This window comes from Salmo trutta, chromosome 30 (genome assembly GCF_901001165.1).
Source record: "Salmo trutta chromosome 30, fSalTru1.1, whole genome shotgun sequence".
NCBI lineage: Eukaryota > Metazoa > Chordata > Actinopteri > Salmoniformes > Salmonidae > Salmo > Salmo trutta.
In genome coordinates this window covers 42,011,624-42,021,566 of record NC_042986.1, presented here as the reverse complement: position 1 = coordinate 42,021,566, position 9,943 = coordinate 42,011,624, and the positions used below count along the sequence as shown (strand labels likewise).

The window sequence follows — 9,943 nt, the reverse complement described above, 5'->3', positions numbered from 1 at the left end:
CCGGTAACCGAAAGGTCCATTGGATGGGTGGTTAGACTGGGTGGTTGGGTGGTTAGATGGGTGATTGGGTGGTAACCGAAAGGTCCATTGGATTGAATCCCGGAGCTGACAAGGTAAAAATCCATCGTTCTTCTCCTGAACAAGGCAGTTAACCCACTGTTCCCTGGTAGGCCGTTATTGTAGATAAGAATTTGTTCTTAACTGACTTGTCTGGTTAAATAAAGATTACATTTTAAACACATCCAGTACTTACGTCTAGTAACATGGTGATTATTACATTGTTGTTCCATAGGACTTTATAAATATCTTTATAATTGCATAATAATGGAGTTGTTACATGAGTACAATAAGGAACAGTCACTACTTACGACAACAACAACAAAACACTCAGCTCATTACTATGCAATTCAAATGTAATTACCAAAAAGTATTAGTTAACATGCTAATAAAACGTTGCTCCGAAATGTAATTACAGTGTAATATACACACAGGCGTGATTTTGTAGCGGTTTTACTAACGCTATAGTTCTATTAGCTACGTTGACTAGGACGTTACTTTACCTAATATGGTGACGACGACGTAGCGATCATGATATGAAAACAAGTATTGAACAAGAAATCTGGCACGCTGTTAAAGCTACCCAATACACCGCTTTATTGACAACGTTTTCAAACCGAAGTTACTGAATTTAATATAGAATATAGAAAGGACTTTTACTTTTACACACACACACACCACACACACACACACACCATTTGTTGCTGGTTTAAGACTATGTGGAATGACAGGGAAGGCTGTAGGTGCTGCTCAGCACCACTAGGGGGCAGTAAAGCTGCATTTTAGAAACAGGAAGCAGGTATTTAGATGGGATTCACACGTGCCTACCTGGTGGCGCGCAACACAACGAACCTGGACTTGTACTGACTAACTGCAGCCGTCTAAACTATGAAAAATAACGAGTAACAGTTAACCCTATCCTAACTGTTACTGTGTGTGTGTGTGTGTGTGTGTGTGTACTGTTTGTCTGTCTTTCTTCCTACACCTGGCCTTCTGTCCACTTCAACAGCCCAGGACAACCATACACAGCCACCTGAGGTAATGTCTCCCACTATCACACACACAACCTGCCTACCAGTCATGGACATCATCATCACCACCATCATCATCACCACCATCACCACCACCACCACCATCACCATCATCGTCCTCATCATCATCACCACCACCATCATCACCACCATCATCACCACCACCATCATCACCATCATCGTCCTCATCATCATCACCACCATCACCACCCTCACCATCATCACCACCATCATAACCATCACCACCATCATAACCATCATCACCATCACCACCATCATGAAACGCAACCAGAGTTCACCTCACACACATTTTAAACAGAGACACAGCACATCAGCCCAACGACAGCCCCAACCTGCCTACCAGTCATGGACAAGAGGCAGACGTCTTGGTCCATAAAATACTATCCTATTCAGCTCAATCTAACATTCTGACAGTCTGCTTCTCTCTCTACCAGAACCCCGGGGCCACCAGCTAGCACAGGGACGATGTTTTCTCTCCCAACACACACACACACACACACACACACACACACACACACACACACACACACACACACACAGTGAAGATGCTCGCATCAGAGGAGAAGCAAGGAGACATCGGCACTGTCCGTCGCTCATAGACATTGTCAGTCACGCTAGACTGTAGCTGGAATCAGCGTGTGTCGATTCGTGTGGTCAGTACCTGTATTTGGGTTGCAGGTCGGGCCGATGTTAACCAGGACTCCAGAGCGGACCAATGCAGTTTCAGTATTGAACGGTACCACAGATCCTAAATGAGTCAAACCCGGCAGAAAAGGTCATCTGTTGTCTGTCTGTCAACACAGGGTAGTCAACTCACTATCAAGCACACATCGTAGTGTCATCAAGGTTAAATCACATCGTAGTGTCATCAAGGTTAAATCACATCGTAGAATCATCAAGTTTAAATCACATTGTAGTGTCATCAAGGTTAAATTACATCGTAGAATCATCAAGGTTAAATCACATCGTAGAATCATCAAGGTTAAATCACATCACATCGTAGAATCATCAAGTTTAAATCACATCGTAGAATCATCAAGGTTAAATCACATCACATCGTAGAATCATCAAGGATCAACTCTGGTCTCCAGGACTACCCTCTCGCTGACTGTCACTCTGGTCTCCAGGACTACCCTCTCGCTGACTGTCACTCTGGTCTCCAGGACTACCCTCTCACTGACTGTCACTCTGGTCTCCAGGACTACCCTCTCACTGACTGTCACTCTGGCCTCCAGGACTACCCTCTCTCTGACTGTCACTCTGGTCTCCAGGACTACCCTCTCGCTGACTGTCACTCTGGTCTCCAGGACTACCCTCTCGCTGACTGTCACTCTGGTCTCCAGGACTACCCTCTCGCTGACTGTCACTCTGGCCTCCAGGACTACCCTCTCTCTGACTGTCACTCTGGTCTCCAGGACTACGCTCTCGCTGACTGTCACTCTGGTCTCCAGGACTACCCTCTCGCTGACTGTCACTCTGGTCTCCAGGACTACCCTCTCGCTGACTGTCACTCTGGTCTCCAGGACTACCCTCTCGCTGACTGTCACTCTGGCCTCCAGGTATTTATTGAAACCCAGGGGGAAGATGGAGTGCTGGCCAGGGGAAGCTCGGGGCTGGTTGCAGGAAACCAGGTGCAGAGGCTGAGGCTGGAAAGAGAGGGGTTGGGACAGGGTAAGCAGGTCCGGAAGGGAATCCAAGGGGCGCAGTAGAGTGGGGAATCCAGGAGTAGCAGGATGAGGAGACGTGGGACTGGAGCCAGGGACCAGAGTCAGAGCGGGCAGAATTGTAGCGGAAAGGAAAGCAGTGTCAGGCAAGGGAAAACAGGAACAAACGGATAACAGGATCTAATAGTAACAAACGGCTAGAACCGTAGACTGACTGAGCAGAGATTACCATCTGGCAACGTGGAAGTGGCAGGGCTAAGTATTTGTAGAGGTCTTGATTATGGAACAGGTTGCAGCTGGTGGGGATCTGCTCTGACTCCAACACACCTGTCTCCGCTTACACAATCACACAGAGAGAGAGAGAGGGAGACAGCACTTGGGGAGTGGCAGCAGGTTAAGGAGACACAGGATGAACAGTAGAGGGCGTGGCAGGAGCAGATGTAGCGCTCTCTCCCTCTCTCTAACCTCTTTCTCCTTCTCTAGCTAACCCTTTCTCTCTCTCTAACCCTTTCTCTCTCTCTAACCCTTTCTCTCCCTCGCTAACCAAATGTATTTATAAAGCCCTTCTTACATCAGCTGATGAAAACCAGCCTAAAACCCTCTCCATCTCTATCTAACCATTTCTCACTTATATTGTACATTTTAGTCATTTAGCAGACGCTCTTATCCAGATCAACTTACAGTAGTGAATGCATACATTTCCTACATTTTTTATACATTTCATACAATTTTTATTTTTCATACTTGTCCCCAGTGGGAATCGAACCCACAACCCTGGCGTTGCAAACACCATGCTCTACCAACTGAGCCACACGGGACCACTTTCTCTCTCTCTCCCTCTCTTTTTCCCTCTCTCTACCTCTCTCCATCTCTCTTACCCTCTCTCTCTAACCCTCTCTGTCCCTCTCTCTCTCCCTCTCTCTCTGGACCAGTACTCCTGATCATCACAGCTAGCTAGCTGCCACCGAGTGACCCTGCCCCGAAGCTAGCCCTGAGCCAGGCGCATCTCCCGTCTAGCAAACTAAATTACTACAACTACAGTACCTCTTTCACCATCTGGCCCGGTCCCTTCGTCGACACGGCGCCCCGCCGTACCACCAGACGTAATTCCATCCGCTGTGCCTTCAACCGGCCGATGCTGGACGTCGGAGCAGACGCTTCTACTTACCCTGGACTGCTAACTTTAAACGCCGTGTCTTCCGCGTACTAGCGTAGCGTAGCAACTACCCCGCGTGCTAGCGTAGCGTAGCAACTACCCCGCGGCTTCCCTGTTCCATCTATTGCTGTCCCCTGGACCCTATGATCACTTGGCTACATAGCTGATGCCTGCTGGACTGTTCATTTATCATGGTGCTCCACTTTTTTAAACTTTTGTTTGTCTGTCGTCCCTAGCCCCGAACTCAGGCCCTGTGTGTAGTTAACTGACCCTCTCTGCCCATTCATCGCCATTTTACCTGTTGTTGTTGTCTTAGCTGATTAACTGGTGTTGTCTTACCCGTTGTTGTCTTAGCTAGCTCTCCCAATCAATACCTGTGATTGCTTTATGCTTTGCTTTATGTCTCTCTCAAATGTCAATATGCCTTGTATATGGTTGTTTAGGATAATTATCATTGTCCCACTCTACATGCCTCAGATACCTCCTTTGTCCCACCTCCCACACATGCGGTGACCTCTCTTATCATCACTCAGTGCCTGGGTTTATCTCCGCTGTACCCGCACCCCACCATACCCCTGTCTGCACATTATGCCCTGAATCTATTCTCTCTCTATCTGTGTCTTTCTCTCCCCCTCTCTCTAACTCTTTCTCTCTCCCCCTATCTAACCCTATCTCTCTCTTAACCTCTCTCTCTCTCTCTGTCTCTCTCACCCTCTCTAACCCTCTATCTTCCTCCCTCTCTAAACCTTTCTCTCTCCCTCTCTCTCTCCTTCTCCCCCTCTCTCTCCCCTTCTCTCTCAAACCCTCTCTCTCTAACCCTCTCGCTTCCTCTGTCTCTAACCCTTTCTCTCTCCCTCTCTCCCTCTCTCCCTCTCTCTCTAACCATCTCTCTTCCTCCCTCTCTAACCCTTTCTCTCTCCCTCTCTCTCTCTAACCCTCTCTCTAACCCTCTCTCTAACCCTCTCTCTTCCTCTCTCTAACCCTTTCTCTCTCCCTCTCTCTATCTAACTCTCTCTCTCCCTCTCTCTTACCCTCTCTCTCTAACACTCTCTCTCTCCCCCTCTCTCTCTCTAACCCTTTCCCTCTCCCTCTCTCTCTCTCTAACCCTCTCTCTCTAACCCTCTCTTTCTCCCCCTCTCTCTCTCTCCCCCTCTCTCTAACCCTCTCTCTCAAACCCTCTCTCTCTAACCCTCTCTCTCTAACCCTCCCTCTTCCTCCCTCTCTAACCCTCTCTCTCTCCCCCCTCTCTCTCTCCCCCTCTCTCTCCCTCTCTCTCTCTAACCCTTTCTCTCTCCCTCTCTCTAACCCTCTCTCTTCCTCCCTCTCTAACACTTTCTCTCTCCCTCTCAATTCAATTCAATTCAATTCAATTCAATTCGCTTTATTGGCATGACGTAACAATGTACATATTGCCAAAGCTTACTTTGGATATTTACAATATAAAAAATAAATAAAAATGAGAATCAAAAATTGTCAACGGGACAACAGTAACAACAATAACCAACGGTCAATATAACCATACATTCAACAATAACAATAATCATACAGTTGAGGACATGTGCAGGTTTATTGGTCTGTCAGACACTGTCCCTCAACTTATGGCAGGCAGCAATGTAGTGCGCTGCCAACCCACAGCTCTCTGCGTCCTCCCCCAACAGGATGGGTAGCCTATCCTCATCAGAGAGGTCTTTAAAACCTTGAATAAGGGTTTCAAATTTGGGGAAATGACACTCTCTAATTGTTTTATATTTTTGACATTTTGTCAGGAAATGCAGCTCCGTCTCAGGTTCTGCTGTTGTGCAGTGGTTGCACAGCCTTTCCTCTACAGGGAGCCAGGTTTTCCTGTGTCTACCCTTCTCCTCTCTCTCTCTCTCTCTCTCTCTCTCTAACCCTCTCTCTCTAACCCTTTCTCTCTCCCCCTGTCTCTCTCTCTAACCCTTTCCCTCTCCCTTACTCTCTCCCCCTGTCTCTCTCTCTAACCCTTTCCCTCTCCCTTACTCTCTCCCCCTGTCTCTCTCTCTAACCCTTTCCCTCTCCCTTTCTCTCTCCCCCTGTTTCTCTCTCTAACCCTTTCCCTCTCCCTTACTCTCTCCCCCTGTCTCTCTCTCTAACCCTTTCTCTCTCCCTTACTCTCTCCCCCTGTCTCTCTCTCTAACCCTTTCTCTCTCCCTTTCTCTCTCCCCCTGTCTCTCTCTCTAACCCTTTCTCTCTCCCTTTCTCTCTCCCCCTGTCTCTCTCTCTAACCCTTTCTCTCTCCCTTACTCTCTCCCCCTGTCTCTATCTCTCTGGGGTTTGAAATGACGATTATCTTCCACTCCTGTGCACTGATGAGATTTTGTGGCGACTGGACACACACACACACACACACACACACACCACACACACACACACACACACACACACACACACACACACACACACACACACACACATGCACACATGCACACTCCACCACTCTGTAGAAGCAGATATCAACACTGCTGGGAAAATCTGCAGAAAACATGTATTTTCTACTAGCAGCACAGCTCATCTGAATGAGTCCAATAGAACAGTCCCAAAAGTGCAAACTCTGCCCATGTGGTACTCCAGGCAGGCTAGAGCAAATTATCAAAGTGAGTCAGTAGTGAGTCATTTAGCAGACTCTCTGATCCAGAGCCACTACAGTATTGAGTCATTTAACAGACTCTCTGATCCAGAGCCACTACAGTAGTGAGTCATTTAGCAGACTCTCTGATCCAGAGCCACTACAGTATTGAGTCATTTAACAGACTCTCTGATCCAGAGTCACTACAGTAGTGAGTCATTTAGCAGACTCTCTGATCCAGAGTCACTACAGTAGTGAGTCATTTACCAGACTCTCTGATCCAGAGTCACTACAGTAGTGAGTCATTTAGCAGACTCTCTGATCCAGAGCCACTGCACTAGTGATTCATTTAACAGACTCTCTGATCCAGATTCACTACAGTAGTGAGTCATTTAACAGACTTTCTGATTCAGATCCACTACAGTAGTGAGTCATTTAGCAGACTCTCTGATCCAGAGTCATTTACAGTAGTGAGTCATTTAACAGACTCTCTGATCCAGAGCCACTACAGTAGTGAGTCATTTAGCAGACTCTCTGATCCAGAGTCACTACAGTAGTGAATCATTTAGCAGACTCTCTGATCCAGAGTCATTTACAGTAGTGAGTCATTTAGCATTTACAGTGCATTCATCTTAAGATACCATGGTGAGACAACCACATATCACATTCATAGTAAGTACATTTTTCCTCAATAAAGTTGATGTCATGAAAGTTTCAAGATCCAAGTTGTAATGTCAAATACACAAGTACAGTGACATTTATTTTTTTGCCAACTCAACAACGCAGTAATCAATATCAATGTAGTTCTGAAATGACAACGTAGAACAGAAACACAGCAGATGTAAAAATTTGAAAAGCACGAAAAAGTAAGAAGCTATATACAGGGTCAGTACCATATTAACAATGTGCAGGAATACTGCAGTGTGTAGAGTCCTGTCTGTGTGTAGAGTCCTGTCAGAGTCCTGTCAGTGTGTAGAGTCCTGTCAGTGTATAGAGCCCAGTCAGAGTGTAGAGTCCTGTCAGAGTCCTGTCAGTGTGTAGAGTCCTGTCAGAGTGTAGAGTCCTGTCAGTGTATAGAGTCCTGTCAGTGTATAGAGCCCTGTCAGTGTGTAGAGTCCTGCCAGTGTGTAGAGTCCTGTCAGAGTCCTGTCAGTTTGTAGAGCCCTGTCAGTGTGTAGAGTCCTGTCAGTGTGTAGAGTCCTGTCAGTGTATAGAGTCCTGTCAGTGTGTAGAGTCCTGTCAGTGTGTAGAGTCCTGTCAGTGTGTAGAGTCCTGTCAGAGTCCTGTCAGTGTGTAGAGTCCTGTCAGTGTGTAGAGTCCTGTCAGTGTATAGAGTCCTGTCAGAGTGTGTAGAGTCCTGTCAGAGTGTGTAGAGTCCTGTCAGTGTGTAGAGTCCTGTCAGAGTGTGTAGAGTCCTGTCAGAGTGTGTAGAGTCCTGTCAGTGTGTAGAGTCCTGTCAGTGTGTAGAGTCTTGTCAGTGTATAGAGTCCTGTCAGTGTGTAGAGTCCTGTCAGAGTGTAGAGTCCTGTAAGAGTGTGTAGAGTCCTGTCAGTGTGTAGAGCCCTGTCAGTGTGTAGAGTCCTGTCAGTGTGTAGAGTCCTGTCAGAGTCCTGTCAGTGTGTAGAGTCCTGTCAGTGTGTAGAGTCCTGTCAGTGTGTAGAGTCCTGTCTGTGTATAGTGTCCTGTCTGTGTATAGAGTCCTGTCAGTGTGTAGAGTCCTGTCAGTGTGTAGAGTCCTGTCAGAGTTCTGTCAGTGTATAGAGTCCTGTCAGTGTGTAGAGTTCTGTCAGAGTTCTGTCAGTGTATAGAGTCCTGTCAGTGTGTAGAGTCCTGTCAGTGTATAGAGTCCTGTCAGAGCCCTGTGAGTGTGTAGAGTCCTGTCAGTGTGTAGAGTGTGTAGAGTCCTGTCAGTGTATAGAGTCCTATCAGTGTGTAGAGTCCTGTCAGAGTTCTGTCAGTGTATAGAGTCCTGTCAGTGTGTAGAGTCCTGTCAGTGTGTAGAGTGTGTAGAGTCCTGTCAGTGTATAGAGTCCTGTCAGTGTGTAGAGTCCTGTCAGTGTGTAGAGTGTGTAGAGTCCTGTCAGTGTGTAGAGTCCTGTCAGTGTGTAGAGTCCTGTCAGAGCCCTGTCAGTGTGTAGAGTCCTGTCAGTGTATAGAGTCCTATCAGAGCCCTGTCAGTGTGTAGAGTCCTGTCAGTGTGTAGAGTGTGTAGAGTCCTGTCAGTGTGTAGAGTCCTGTCAGTGTATAGAGTCCTGTCAGTGTATAGAGTCCTGTCAGTGTATAGAGCCTGTCAGAGTGTAGAGTCCTGTCAGAGTGTGTAGAGTCCTGTCAGTGTATAGAGTCATGTCAGTGCGTAGAGTCCTGTCAGTGTTTAGAGTCCTGCCAGTGTGTAGAGTCCTGTCAGAGTGTGTAGAGTCCTGTGTAGAGTCCTGTCAGTGTTTAGAGTCCTGTCAGTGTGTAGAGTCCTGTCAGTGTATAGAGTCCTGTCAGAGCCCTGTCAGTGTGTAGAGTGTGTAGAGTCCTGTCAGTGTATAGAGTCCTGTCAGAGCCCTGTCAGTGTGTAGAGTCCTGTCAGTGTGTAGAGTGTGTAAAGTCCTGTCAGTGTATAAAGTCCTGTCAGAGCCCTGTCAGTGTGTAGAGTCCTGTCAGTGTGTAGAGTGTGTAGAGTCCTGTCAGTGTGTAGAGTCCTGTCAGTGTGTAGAGTCCTGTCAGAGCCCTGTCAGTGTGTAGAGTCCTGTCAGTGTATAGAGTCCTATCAGAGCCCTGTCAGTGTGTAGAGTCCTGTCAGTGTGTAGAGTGTGTAGAGTCCTGTCAGAGTGTAGAGTCCTGTCGGTGTATAGAGTCCTGTCAGTGTGTAGAGTCCTGTCAGTGTATAGAGTCCTGTCAGAGTGTGTAGAGTCCTGTCAGAGTGTGTAGAGTCCTGTCAGTGTATAGAGTCCTGTCAGTGTATAGAGTCCTGTCAGTGTGTAGAGTCCTGTCAGTGTGTAGAGTCCTGTCAGAGTGTAGAGTCCTGTCAGAGTGTAGAGTCCTGTCGGTGTATAGAGTCCTGTCAGTGTATAGAGTCCTGTCAGTGTATAGAGTCCTGTCAGTGTATAGAGTCCTGCCAGTGTGTAGAGTCCTGTCAGAGTGTGTAGAGTCCTGTGTAGAGTCCTGTCAGAGTGTAGAGTCCTGTCAGTGTTTAGAGTCCTGCCAGTGTGTAGAGTCCTGTCAGAGTGTGTAGAGTCCTGTGTAGAGTCCTGTCAGAGTGTAGAGTCCTGTCAGTGTTTAGAGTCCTGTCAGTGTGTAGAGTCCTGTCAGTGTGTAAAGTTCTGTCAGTGTGTAGAGTCCTGTCAGTGTGTAGAGTCCTGTCAGTGTGTAGAGTCCTGTCAGTGTGTAGAGTGTGTAGAGTCCTGTCAGTGTGTAGAGTCCTGTCAGTTTGTAGAGTCCTGTC

At 47.3% G+C, this 9,943-nt stretch overlaps 1 non-coding gene across 1 annotated transcript; it reads right to left on the bottom strand.

Annotated features, from left to right (window-relative positions):
• Positions 1-3,518: 3,518 nt before the first annotated feature.
• On the bottom strand, positions 3,519-3,592 carry trnaa-ugc (transfer RNA alanine (anticodon UGC)). The gene has a single exon. It is a non-coding gene; the product is annotated as a tRNA-Ala (tRNA).
• Positions 3,593-9,943: the final 6,351 nt, after the last annotated feature.